Genomic DNA, 15,114 nt, shown 5'->3' with positions numbered 1-15,114 from the left:
TAAGGAGTTCACAGTCCCATGCAGGAAACAGACAGGCAGATGGACAATTAAGATACAGTAACAGAAACTTGATAGAAACAGAGAAATTATGATACAGTAAGAATAATAGGCTATGGAGGCACAGAGGACAGAGTAGTATAGAACTTTACAGAAGGATTTTACGGAGAACATTCAATCAGGTACAATACTGGGATCTTATGGCGAAAGCTGTTAGTGATTCAGCTAATAACATTATACCCTTCCCTTCCTAACAGAACCCTCCTCTGTTTAGGTATCAAGCAGATTTCTGAGAAGACAGCTCTAGACCAAGGGAACGAGTCAAGTTTGTTCTGACTAGTCATGGCCATCCCATTTCCCTTTGCCTGTGACTGTTTAGGAGTAACCATGTGACCCATTTCTAGACAATCAGCCATAAGACGAAACTTACTGGGCAGCTTCTGGGAAAATTCCTACCTGATTAATAAAATAGAAGAGGGCTCAGGGAAAAAAAAGCCCTTGATCCACCACTTCTGTCTTTCTGCATCGGCATGTTGTCCTGTCTACATAACATCATACATCTTTTCCTTCCTAACAGAACCTAACCTGGTGGTTACAGTTGCTGCAACTCACATAACCATAAAAAGGAGACATCACTAGCCCTCCGAGGTTGGCAGAGGGAAAAGATGAGGACAAAAGATCGTCAAACTGCAGAGCCAATCTTGGAACCACCATCTCTATAAACTTCCTGTTAAGTGAGATGAAAAATTCCCTCTATCAGTATCCTGTTGCTTGTAGTTGAAAAATTCAAACTCAGAGCGCAGAGATGAATGAGACCCTGTCCCTGACATCATAGAGTCACTGTCTAGTCAAGGAGCTTACAGTCTAGGGACATTTGGTCTGGGTCTTGAGGTATGAGTAGGAACTTATCAGACAGACTAATAGGGGATGAGGCATGGTAATCCAGGGAAATGCACAGAGCAGAAAAGATAAATAGATGGCAGATCATGAAGGGCTCAGGCCATACTAGGTGTTCAGGCTTTATCTTCCAGGCAATAAAAGGCCAGGATTTAAGCAGAGGTTAATTTAATAGAACTCACTCTGCCTGTAGTGTAAAAGCTGGATGGGAAAGAAGGAAGGCCAGAGAAAAGACACCAGTTAGTAGGCTGCCTAGTGGGGGTGAATTTAACACCTCCCTTGCCCAGGCCTCTTTGCTTTGTGGTGAGGTAAAGCTTAACTTTCCAAACAGGTTAACCCAACTTCCTCTGACTTGGCCTGTCACTTTTCCTGCACTCAGTGATCCTCCACTGATATTAAGCAGTATTTGTCATTTAAATTCTTCTCTCAGAAAGTAATTTACATGGCTTTAGCATCAAGATCAGAACTCTAAGAAATTTGCCCTGCTTGGATGAATGACATAAACAAACAAAAAAAAATCAAAACCAACCAAAAAACAAAAAATAGGAGCAATTCAAGGCTGAACTCTGCTTCTCCAGGGAAGCAAGGAAGCGTAGCAAAAAGAACACAGAACACGGACACAAAATCCAGAAGCTCTGCTGCTTAAGAGCTTTGCAACTTAGATAAGCCATTGATGTCTCTCATCATCATTAGCTGCCCTGCCTGTGTAACTTAAAGGTTAGGTAAGATAATCCTCCAGCATTTGAAAATTTCAGATTCTATGATTCTAAGATGAGAATACTAATATTCATGAAAGCCTACTTTAGGTCATGTACTCTACTAAGCCGTTTACACATTTTATTTCATTTGATCCTACTACCAACCCTATGCGCGCTATTATACCCATTGTTCAGATGAGCAAACTGAAACCCACTGATACTGATGATCTATCACAACAAGAAGTAGCAGAACCAAGATCAGAACCCGGGCCCAAATGACCTCAAAACCACTGTCTGTGTTTTTAGTAACTTTTCTTCCATGATATTCTAAACGTACATGATTAGTGTAGAAATTTTGGAAATACACAATCAATGTAAAGAACCATACTGTGCTGTCTTAAATCTGTAATGAGAATTGTGAGATTATGCTGGTTTTTATTTTCCTCTTTATGTCTACACATAAAAACATTTCATATTTTCTTTTTTTTACTGTATGCAAATATTCTTTCATAGTTGACATCTAACACTTCATACAGCTTTGAACCATGTTTTGTTTACTAAATATCCTTCTGAGCATTTGCTCTGTTATTAAAATTCTTCATAAATATTTTGTGGCTGCACCACATTTTTTAAACTACTCCCCTATTACTAGATATTTAGGATAGATTTTCATGGGGTTTCTTTTTTAATATAAATAACACTTTGTCAAAAATCTTTTGGATTGATTTTGAGAAAATGATTTGCAAAATTTATATTTTCCACGGTCCTGTTATATATTATCAATATGCTTTGCCATTTTAAAAAGTTTAAGCAATTCAACCTCACAAGCACTCTATCAAAGTGTCTACTGCATGCAGTCCTCCTGACATTTTTTAAATCTTTAACCATTATAGTCAAAAGTATCTTCTATTATCTTTGATTCTTAAAGAGGTTGACCATGTTTTCTGGGCTTATTATTTTGATTTCCTCTCTGATGAATGGGCTGTCCACTTTTTTATTAAGATCTCAGTGTTTTACTTATCAATGGGCTCCTTTAACATCAGCATCTTCAACCTATTGTCTGTCGTGTACGTCACCTGTACACCCAATGTAAGAATTTCTTGTTCTGCTTTTCCCACTGGTGCTATAGATCATAAATGTAATGGTGTGAACCAGACAAGCAGGAGGCTATGGCCTGAAAAATTGGCACAAAAGATTTTTTAAAATTTAGTTAATCTGTCAAGGTCACTCCATTGGCCTGCACTACGGTGACCAGAGGCTGTGATGCAGGTGATTAAGTTTGAAGGTTAAGGATTCCAGGAATCTCCTTGGCCCTGAGATGATCACACTGCCTGTGGGAGCTGATGATTCCAAGCAGTTTGCCAGCAAGAGGTTGACCACCTTCACAGCAGAGCCCTATCTAGGTCACTGCTTTCTGCCCCTACAGACTGGCCACAGCTGATGTGATGACAGGTATTTCTCTCCATTCCATTTATGCAATAAAGTTGATTGACTTGCTCTCCTGTTTCTGTGAACCTTAACATTTTTCTTAATATCAGTGAGATATGACCTGAATGCCATTCGTTCTTTCATCCATTCATTCTTTCATCCATTCATTCAAACAAATATTCATTGAACATCTGTTATTTGCCAGGAACTGCGATTGACAATGAAGATAAAATAGTAAGCAAAAACAAACACAATCCCTAACCTCGTGGATTCTAGTGAGAAGAAATGACATTAACCACATTATTAAGCAAATAAAGGTGGCTGGAGCAGTGTCCTGGTGAAGCATAGAAGACATGGTTGAAGAGGTAAACCTGAGTGGACCAAACACAGCCTTGAACAAAAAGAAGCCACTGACTGTGGTAACCACATTTGGGCTTTGGAAAGGTCACTCTGCTTGTTGGATGGGGTAAAATGTGGGGTTGGGTGAAATTAACATTTCAGAGAGGCACAGGAGAACATTTGGAGCCTAAATCATGGTCTCAGAGAAGCGATGAGAGTAGCTTGTACTACAGTAGACATAAAGATGGAGTTTCTTCATTTGCTCTTTGCTTCCTTCTATTCATCTGTTTTGTTGGACCAGGTCCCAAACCCCAAAATAGTACCACTGAGTAGGGAAAACGCGCTAAGGGGAGGATAGGGATCTCCTATAAATACTATTTTAGCTATCACCTGAAGGACAAAACTGAATCTCAAGTGCCCTTTTTCCAGAGTGAACCTGGTGTTAAGAATCCAGCTAGTCAATATATTAAGCCAATGAACTCCCACTCCATGTGGTGTTTTCTGACACCAAATACACCATTCCAACACCAAACAGTTCTCCAATTCTCTGACTCCAACTGGTTGTCCTACAGTTCATTTCTGACAGTAACTACCCAGAGTTAGTGCAGACCCCTCAAGTTGAGGGTTCAGTCCCACAAGACTTGCCTCTCTCCAGATACCATTTGCAAGTCTCAGGTTTCCAGGCTACTTGCACTTCTGTCCAACTTGGCTACAAATTCAGGGCTTTTCACCACTCCTCCCTCAGACTTCATAATTTGCTAGAACAAGTCACATAGTATAAGGTGCTATCCTTATTACTATAGTTTATTATAAAGGCTACAAATGAAAGCTAGATGAAGACATACATAGTTTGAGGTCCAAAAGGGTCCTGAACACAGGAGCTTCCGTCCACATGGAGTTGCGGTGCACCATCCTCCTGGTCAGTGAGTATGTTCACCAACTTGGAGGATCCCCAAACTCCATTGTTTAGGAGCTTTCATTTTGTAGGTACAATTTATTAAAACATTGGTTAATGGTGATGGAACTCAATCTCAGGTCCCTCCCCGTCTCTGGACTTGGAATAAAGTAGGAGCTGAAGATTCTGACCCTCTAATCACATGGTTGGTTTTTCTGGTGACCAGCCCCCATCCTGGAACTATTTTAGCTCACCTTTCACTTGAGTCATCTTGTTGGCCTATGACAGGCATTCTTATCCAGGAAATTCCAAGGGTTTTAAGGAGCTCTGTGCCAGACACCAGTGACAAAGACCAAGTATTTACTTTTTTATTATACCACACACTTCTTTTCCCAGTACATTTTAATCCCTTCTTATTTGTAAGGCAAAACATTAAAAGCAAGTCTTTCTTCCAGACAGAAAAGTAACATCATATTGGGAATTCATACAATCATTCTAACATCTATTTGGGGTCTTTTAAAATGAATTAATTTTAAAAAAGGTAATTGTTAAGTACCTACTGTGTGACAGATACTGTTCCAGGAGCCGAGAATATAGCAATGGCAAAGATGGACAAGATTTACACCCCAAGAGAATTTACACTCTACTGGGAAGACGGACATATGAACATATGTACAATGGACAAATACATTTCTATTCATATTTATAATCTCAGGTAGTGGTTAGTGCTGTGAAGAACGTAGGTAGGACAACTGGATATACGAGGACAGTGGGGAACTATTTTAGATAGAGCAGGGGTCAGAGGAAGTCTTTCTGAGGAGGAGGAGACTTTTGGCTGAACCTTAAACCTTGAGAGGGAGGAAGCCACACTAAGACTTTGGGAAAGAGAATTAAAAAAAAAAGAGGAAGAGAAAGTGCAAGAGATTTGTATTTGTCAGGTTGTGGTTATAGCTATAGCAAACGGCCCCCAAATCTCAATGACATAACACTATAAAAGTGTATTTCTCACTGAGACTACAGCACAGGCCAATACAGGCCTCAAGGGAGACGGAGGACGTGCACTGCCCCACAAAATCACTGAAGCGCAGACTCCTCCCCAAGTGTGGATTCACCATCTGTTAAGGCCTCATCCTCCTCTGCATTCAAGTAGTAGATGGAGAAAGACAACACAAAGTTGCATGTGAATGGTTTTATGGCCCAGAACCAGAAAGGTTCAGCCCACATTCTACTGTGGGCTACTATCTACAACTCAGACAGCCACCTGTCAGGAGGTAAGGGAATGCGTGTGTCCAGGAATAAGAGGGAAATGATTTAGTCAACAACTAGCCAGTGTTTGCCACAGGCCCTGAGATGGAAGTAATCTTGGTGTTTGCACAGGTCATGAAAAGAGGAGGGATTTTATTCTAATTGTCAGTAGGGTGCTGACTATATATGATTTCCATTTGGAAAAAAATCACTCTGGCTGCTGGGTAGAGAATAGATCGGAAAGGGGTACATAATGGAAGCAAGATAATTGCTTTAAGTGTTTGCACTGGTTCCAGAGAAAGCACTGCATGAAGGCTTTAGCAGCAGAGATGGTGAGAAGTGGTCAGACTCAGAATGTTTTGAAGGCACCGCTGACAAAATTGCCTATAGATTGAATGTGGGGTTTGAAGAAATCGAGGACAGCTCTTTTGAGTCTGAGCCCAGAAGAAGATGTGAAATTTCCTCAGATGGGAAAGTCTAGGAGAGAAGCAGTTTCAGTGGAGTAGGAAAATCAAGAGTCCATGTTGGCCAGCGCAGATGTGAAGAGGGTAGGGACATCCAAGAGCTGCTGTCTCAGGAGAGAGTTGAATATGTGAATCGGGCGCTTAGGAGAGAAGTCAATGCGTTTGGGAGTCACTGAGGTACAATCGTTATTTAAAGCCATGGAACTGGATGGGTGTATTGTGTCAGGAGGGTAGACAGAGTATGTGGGGTAAAAAAGGTCAAAGGCTGATGGATTTGGGGAAGGAAATATGAGGACGGCAACCCTTATTTTCAATGAAGAATAAGATATTTATCATCTGAGAGAGAGGCTTGTAGAAATGGGGCAGGAAGTGTATGTAGAGAAAAGTGTAAAAATCATACACTAAGAAAAGGGGCTGCACCAGGGAAGTGTGGCAGACTGTCCGGCAGAGCCTGGTGCCCATGTGAGATATGTGTCTATGAAGTGAGACCAGTCTACCCTGTTTGGAGATGTTCTCCAGCACTGCTCAGCCACTTGGGTGCAGGCACAGAGTAGGAGGGTATGGATTTCACTAGGCCAGGGTTTAATCAGATGAGTTTAAAGGGGGCAGCAGGCAAAGAAGAATGGGTGCTGTGTAATTAGGAATTTGGCCCATCAAAAGAAAGGTCAGCCTTTGTTCTGCCATCTGAGAGCTAAACTCCAAACCCTTGGAATTTCCTCAATGATAGGAATGTCTTTTGTTATTCATGGTGGGCCCCTCAGACCACACCTAAGAGTTTACGGAAAGAAGATAGCTTAGGTTGGGACTGGTCACATCTGGTAAGATTGGACAGGGGACTGGCCATTGCAGAAAAACCAAGTGTGTGTTTACAAAGCAGGGGCTTTGTGTCATATGCTATCAGATGACCTTGAGGCAGACTTTAACCACCTGGGCAGTCAATCAGTCAATCATTTCTACATAATAAAGCTCCAACAAAAAACTCTAAACTCCAAAGCTTTGATGAGCTTACTGAGTTGGCAATACTCCATGGGTATTATCACATATCAATGCCGGAGCTCTGTGTTTGGAACCCTACCAGACTCTGCCCAATGAGTCTCTTCCTCCAGCTGATTTTATGATCCTTTCCTTGTAATAAACATAACTATGAGCATAATAGCTTTCAGTGAGTTCTGTGAGTCTGTCCAGCAAATTTTCAAACCTGAGGATGGCATTGGAGACCCCTCTGTTACAGGTTGAATTGTGTCCCCCCAAATTCATATGTTGAAATCCTAACTCTCAGGACCTCAGAATGTGACCTTATTTAGAAATTGAAGATGTAATTAGTGAATTTAAGGTAAAGCCCATACTGGAATAGGGTAGGCCTCTAATCCAATATGACTGGTGTCCTTATAATGAGGAGAAATTTGGACACAGACACACACACAGGCAGAATGTCATATGAAGATAAAGGCAGAGATTGGAGTGATGCTTCTGCAAGCCAAGGAATGTCAAAGATGGCCAGCAAAACACTAGAACCCAGGATAGAGGCATGGAACAGATTCTCCCTCACAGCGCTTACAAAGATTCAATCCTCCCAACACCTTGATCTTGGACTTCTAGCCACCAGGCCTGTGAGACAATAAATGTATGCTGTTTAAGCCACCCAGTCTGTGGTATTTCGTTACAGCAGCTCTAAGAAACATCCCCAAGTTGGTGACAGAAGTTTTGGGCAGACTTGGCAGTCCAGAGCATGAGGCTCTTAATGTCACAATTTGGCTGACTCCAGGGAGGTGTCTAGCTAGGCTAGATACAGAAAGATGTGATGACATGTGGAAACGTGGATGGTGAGAAAATAGTAAGGACAACAGATTGAAGATCTCAGTGTGGTTAAAGAATTACTGTACATGGGATATTCAAAGAGTGAGATGGAAACGTAGGGTTGGTGATCAGAGGGTAAGCTCACAATCCCAATCTTACAATAGAGATTTGGGAGGTGGTGCAGTTATTGGTAATTACAAAGTGTAGCATGAGACCAGGGGAAAGTGAGGCTGAAGTGGAGGAGAAGTCACCATCAGAGAAAAGGAACCAAGAGAACCAGTGTTGACTGATCATCTACATAGATGCTGAAGTTCCCAATAACGATGACAGGAATAGTAGGGAAGAAGGGAGAGGCTTGGCATCATATCCTTCAGTGAATAAGAGGGAACAACTCAGGAGTCCATAGGTGAAATCTAAAAGAAAGGCTATTGGGTCTGATGACAGGCTTTCGTGGAACCTGGGCAATGACTGAAGGAGGACTAAAAATGGCTTGAAAATGTCAATGAGAAGGGATCAAGAATGATACCCACCCACCTCCAAGTCTTAGTACAAGGGAGGTCCTGCCTTGTACTGGATTATGAATTTATTCATAATTCATATACCTGTAGATTAGGGATCTGATACTCAGAGTATATACTGAGCATATACCCTGAGCATATACCCTCTAACCCTGTAGATTAGAGATAACCAAAGTGGTATTTTCAAAAAGTCCCTGTCTGTCCTAAGCAAAAAAGTTATGTGGGGACTCCAGACATCCAAGACATGAAATAGAGAAAAAACAGCACACCTTACATAGCTAGAAAGTTGAAGAGCTTGGATTTGAACTCTGTTCTCTGTGGCTCCAGATATAACACCTTTACAAACAGAAACAACTGCTGCCCTTCCTTGGGAAGAATTATACTTCCCCATCTCACTGACGTCAGGCTTTGGTCAAAAAGATGTGAGCAGAATTAATGTGCATCACTTCTCTGCAGAAGTTTTAGGTCCAGTGTGCCATCATGGTGTTCTCTTTTCCCTCTGCCGTAAGACCAGCAATGTTCTAGAGGAAGGCAGCTCCATCAGTCTAGGTCCCAGAGGAGGACCATCTGGAGCAGAGGCTCAGATAATTGCAAATGACATCCAGCATGAATGCAAAAATACAATAAATGTTGGTTGTTGAAAACCACAGAGACCTTGGAGTCACTTGTTATGGCTGCATAGCCTATCCTATCCTAACTGATACAGGGAGGAATCTAGGATTACCTGAGGTTCCAAGTTTGGGTACCTAGTTAGGTGGAAATCCCACTCACTAAGCCTGCAAATACAGGAGGAGAAAGCAATTTTTCCCCAAAATGCTGTTTCTCCACCATCCTGGGCTTCCTGATAACTATTTGCAACTTTTCCCCACAGCTTAGTCATTCTGTGAATGAACTTTGCAGTAGTAACTCTCCACATTGGAAGTAGCCCTCAAATGGTACCCCTGACATTCTACCCCAGTAGCAATCTCCCTCCAGCTTTACTGGGGATGCTGGGGTGGGGGAGGGGATGGTAGGGGCATCTGTACATGCCCAGAGGTCACAGGAAAACGTCTTACTGCTCTCCAGAAAAATTTTCACAATGTTGACACAACAAAAAGGGACTTTCTAGCAGCTAGACAACACAATAAGTATATTCCCATGGCCTGGAACGAGTCATTTTAAGACACACACTGTTTAGACTACAAGCTCCTGACAACTTCGCTTGTTTCTATTACAATTTACTAGTTTATTCCTGCTCAAACAGCCAGAACAATAATGGGAACAGAACAAAGCCTCATTTCACCTAGAGTTATATCCTCCTTCTTCAGTTTTTCCCAGCAACCATTTTCTTGTATCCTATGGCAAGAGTTTACTGAGATAATAGCCCAGAAGGTAGAACCCTCACGCATGCATTTGTAACATCACCCCACATCCTTTCCTGAGTGTGACTGATAGTGGCGTCTTCATTAAACTTATCTCCAGAACACAGGGAGGATGCACCTGTTAGTCACTAGCCTATTTGTTCAGTTCTTGCTCCTATCAGCCTTCCTTTATTTTGTTTCTTTATCAAAGGCCTGTTGGAGGAGTTGAACATCCAAGCCCAATGTGCAGCTGAGAACACTAAGTTATCCTTCCCTCTTTCAGATGGAGCTGCCAGGCTGCAGTAGGAGGCTGAGGGGAAGGACCTGCTCTCAGAGTTCAGAGCCTCCTCAGGAGTAAACCCCAAGATGAGCTCTGTTCAGACTTTTACCGTCACTGCCCTGTTTGACAGTAATGGTCCCTTAAGTGCTCCCAGTCTCCTGTCGCACCCCATCCAATTGATCCATCATCCAACATGCAGCAAGAGAGAGCTTTCTAAAATACAAATCAGATCACACCTCTGTCCTGCTTGGAATCCTTCTGCAGATCCCCATGAGGGAGAAAGTTAAGTACTCATTCTTTAGCACTTATACAAAGCCCCTCACTGTCTCTCCTCAGGCTAATTTTCTAGATTTTTCCTTCTGCGTGCTGCTCTCTTTGCACAGACTTTAAGTCTTTCCTACCTGGAAAACTCTTTTTGTATCTTTCAAATCCAAACCCTTCTCCAGAAGCTACTCCATGCACGCCACACCCCACCCCATCCCATATTCCATCCCAACCTCAGTGGGGTAAAGGGCTGCCTCACCATGGTTCTATTACTGCACCCAGTTACAGTCTCACTACTTCTTATATGGTGTCATTTCCAACCAATTTTTATATTCACAAGAAAAAAGAACCATCTTATTCTAGCATGAGTGTAGTGTCCAACATATAAACAGGCTTCACTTCTGTTTACAAGCATTTATAGTGTGAAGTGGTAGGAATCAAAGGTAAGAAAGTCTCAGTCTTTGCTGCAGAGGAAGAGGCAGAACTGTAGGGCAAACAAGCACATCCACAAATAATTGTATTATGTAATAAATACAACTACATCACAAGAGGTCCATATATCTTTCTTAAAGGAAAAAGGTGAATGAACCAAAGAACAGTTAGGAGGAATTATGACCTTATCGCTGGCTTTGTTCGGAGATTAAAAATGGTTTAAGGAGATGCCTATGGGTGCCAAGTGGACAAAGTGTGGACTTGTGATGGTTAATTTCATGTGGCAATTTGACTGTGCCAGAGTGTCAAAATATTTGATCAAACATTAATTTGGGTGTTTCTTTTGCAGTGTTTTTGGATGAGATTAACATTTAATTTTTTTTAGCATCTTTACTGGAGTATAATAGCCTTACAGTGTTGTGTTAGTTTCTGCTGTATAACAAAGTGAATCACCTATATGTATACTTATATCCTTATATTCCCTCCCTCTTGGGTCTCCCTCCCCACCTCCTTATCCCACCCCTCCAGATGTTCACAAACCACCGAGCTGATCTCCCTGTGCCATGCAGCTGCTTCCCACTAGCTATCTATTTTACATTTGGTAGTGTATATATGTCAATTCTAATCTCTTTGTCCCAGCTTACCATTCCCCCTCCCCATGTCCTCAAGTCCATTCTCTACATCCGCGTCTTTATTCCTGTCCTGCCCCTAGGTTCATCAGAACCATTTTTTTTTTTTTAGATTCCATATATATGTTAGCATATGGTATTTGTTTTTCTCTTTCTGACTTACTTCACTCTGTATGACAGACTCTAGTTCCATTCACCTCACTACAAATAACTCAATTTCATTTCTTTTTACAGCTGAGTAATATTCCATTGTATATATGTGCCACATCTTCTTTACCCATTCATCTGTTGATGGGCATTTAGGTTGCTTCCATGAGCTGGCTATTGTAAATAGTGCTGCAATGAACACTGTGTTACATGACTCTTTTTGAATTATGGTTTTCTCAGGGTATATGCCCAGTAGTGGGATTGCTGGGTCGTATGGTAGTTCTATTTTCAGTTTTTTAAGGAACCTCCATACTGTTCTCCACAGTGGCTGTATCAATTTACATGCCCACCAACAGTGCAAGAGGGTTCCCTTTTTCTCCACACCCTCTCCAGCATTTATTGTTTGTAGAATTTTGATGATGGCCATTCTGACCAGTGTGAGATGATATCTCATTGTAGTTTTGATTTGCATTTCTCTAATGATTAGTGATGTTAAGCACCTTTTCATGTGGTTGTTGGCAATCTGTATATCTTCTTTGGAGAAATGTCTATTTAGGTCTTCTGCCCATTTTTGGATTGGGTTGTTTTTTTGATATTGAGCTGCATAAGCTGCTTGTGTATTTTGGAGATTAATCCTTTGTCAGTAGCTTCATTTGCAAATATTTTCTCCTATTCTGTGGGTTGTCTTTTCATCTTGTTTATGGTTTCCTTTGCTATACAAAAGCTTTTAAGTTTCATTAGGTTCCATTTGTTTATTTTTGTTTTTATATCCATTTCTCTAGGAGGTGGGTCCAAAACAATCTTGCTGTGATTTATGTCATAGAGTGTTCTGCCTAAGTTTTCCTCTAAGAGTTTTATAGTGTCTGCTCTTACATTTAGGTCTTTAACACATTTTGAGTTTATTTTTGTGTATGGTGTTAGGGAGTGTTCTAATTTCATTCTTTTACATGCAGCTGTCCAGTTTTCCCAGCACCACTTACTGAAGAGGCTCTCTTTTCTCCATTGTATACTCTTGCCTCCTTTATCAAAGATAAGGTGACTATACGTGCATGGGTTTATCTCTTGACTTTTTAGCCTGTTCCACTGGTCTATATTTCTGTTTTTGTGCCACTACCATACTGTCTTGATTACTGTAGCTCTGTAGTATAGTGTGATGTCCAGGAGCCTGATTCCTCTAGCTCCAGTTTTCTTTCTCAAGATTTTTTTCACTGTGCGGGGTCTTTTGTGTTTGCATACAAATTGTAAAATTTTTTGTTCTAGTTCTGTGAAAAATGCCACTGGTAGTTTGATAGGGATTGCATTGAATCTGTAGATTGCTATGGGTAGTCATTTTCACAATGTTGATTCTTCCAATCCAAGAACATAGTATATCTCTCCATCTGTTTGTATCATCTTTAATTTCTTTCATCAGTGTCTTAAAGTTTTCTGCATACAGGTCTTTTGTCTCCTTAGGTAGGTTTATTCCTAGGTATTTTATTCTTTTTGTTGCAATGGTAAATGAGATTGTTTCCTTAATTTCTCTTTCAGATTTTTCATCACTAGTGTATAGGAATTCAAGAGATTTCTGTGCATTAATTTTGTATCCTGCTACTCTACCAGATTCACTGATGAGCTCCAGTAGTTTTCTGGTAGCATCTTTAGGATTCTCTATGTACAGTATCATGTCATGCAAACAGTGACAGTTTTACTTCTTCTTTTCTGATTTGGATTCCTTTTATTTCTTTTTCTTCTCTGATTGCTGTGGCTAAAACTTCCAAAACTATGTTGAATAACAGTTGTGAGAGTGGGCAACCTTGTCTTGTTCCTGATCTTAGAGGAAATGGTTTCAGTTCTTCACCACTGAGAACGATGTTGGCTGTGGGTTTGTCATATATGGCCTTTATTATGTTGAGGTAGGTTCCCTCTATGCCTACTTTCTGGAGGGTTTTTATCATAAATGGGTGTTGAATTTTGTCAAAAGCTTTTTCTGCATCTATTGAGATGATCATATGGTTTTTATCCTTCAGTTTGTTAATATGGTGTATCACACTGATTGATTTGCATATATTGAAGAATCCTTGCATTCCTGGGATAAACCCCACTTGATCATGGTGTATGATCCTTTTAATGTGCTGTTGGATTCTGTTTGCTAGTATTTTGTCGAGGATTTTTGCATCTATGTTCATCAGAGATATTGGCCTGTAATTTTCTTTTTTTGTGACTTCTTTGTCTGGTTTTGGTATCAGGGTGAAGGTGGCCTCGTAGAATGAGTTTGGGAGTGTTCCTCCCTCTGCTATATTTTGGAAGAGTTTGAGAAGGATAGGTGTTAGCTGTTCTCTAAATGTTTGACAGAATTCGCCTTTGAAGCCATCTGGTCCTGGGCTTTTGTTTCTTGGAAGATTTTTTTTTTTTTTTTTTAATTAATGCTTTTATTTATTTATTTATTTATGGCTGTTTTGGGTCTTCGTTTCTGTGCGAGGGCTTTCTCTAGTTGCGGCGAGCGGGGGCCACTCTTCATTGCGGTGCACGGGCCTCTCTCTATTGCGGCCTCTCTTGTTGCAGAGCATGGGCTGCAGACGCACAGGCTCAGTAGTTGTGGCTCACGGGCCCAGTTGCTCCGCAGCATGTGGGATCTTCCCAGACCAGGGCTCGAACCCGTGTCCCCTGCATTGGCAGGCAGATTCTCAACCACTGCGCCACCAGGGAAGCTCTCTTGGAAGATTTTTAATCACAGTTACAATTTCAGTGCTTGTGATTGGTCTGTTTATATTTTCTATTTCTTCCTGGTTCAGTCTTGGAAGGTTGTGCTTTTCTAAGAATGTGTCCATTTCTTCCAGATTGTCCATTTTCTTGGCATATAGTGGCTTGTATTAATCTCTCATAATCCTTTGTACTTCTGCAGTGTCAGTTGTTACTTCTCCTTTTTCATTTCTAATTCTGTTGATTTGAGTCTTCTCCCTTTTTTTTCCTGATGAGTCTGGCTAATGGTTTATCAATTTTGTTTATCTTCTCAAAGAAGCAGCTTTTAGTTTTATTGATCTGCTATTGTTTCTTTCATTTCTTTTTAATTTATTTCCAATCTGGTCTTTATGATTTCTTTCCTTCTGCTAAATTTGGGTGTTTTTTGCTCTTCTTTCTCTAATTGCTTTAGGTGTAAGGTTAGGTTGTTTGAGATTTTTCTTGTTTCTTAAGGTAGGGTTGTATTGCTTTAAACTTCCCTCTTAGAACTACTTTTGCTGCATCCCATAGGTTTTGGGTCGTTGTGTTTTCATTGTCATTTGTTTCTAGGTATTTTTTGATTTCCTCTTTGATTTCTTCAGTGATCTCTTGGTTATTTAGTAGCATATTGTTTAGCCTCCATGTGTTTGCATTTTTTACAGTTTTTTTCTGTAATTGATATCTAGTCTCATACTGTTGTGGTCAGAAAAGATACCTGATACGATTTCAAGTTTCTTCAGTTTACCAAGGATTGATTTGTGACCCAAGGTATGGTCTATCCTGGAGAATATTCCATGAGCACTTGAGAAGAAAGTGTATTCTGTTGTTTTTGGGTGGAATGTCCTATAAATATCAATTAAGTTCATATTCTTTAATGTGTCATTTAAAGCTTGTGTTTCCTTATTAATTTTCTGTCTGGATGATCTGTCCATTGGTGAAAGTGGGGTGTTAAAGTCCCCTACTATGATTGTGTTACTGTCAATTTCCCCTTTTACGGCTGTTAGCATTTGCCTTATGTATTGAGGTGCTCCTACGTTGCGTGGATAT

The sequence above is a fragment of the Eubalaena glacialis genome, chromosome 1 (genome assembly GCF_028564815.1).
Source record: "Eubalaena glacialis isolate mEubGla1 chromosome 1, mEubGla1.1.hap2.+ XY, whole genome shotgun sequence".
NCBI lineage: Eukaryota > Metazoa > Chordata > Mammalia > Artiodactyla > Balaenidae > Eubalaena > Eubalaena glacialis.
This window is presented reverse-complemented; position numbering follows the sequence as displayed.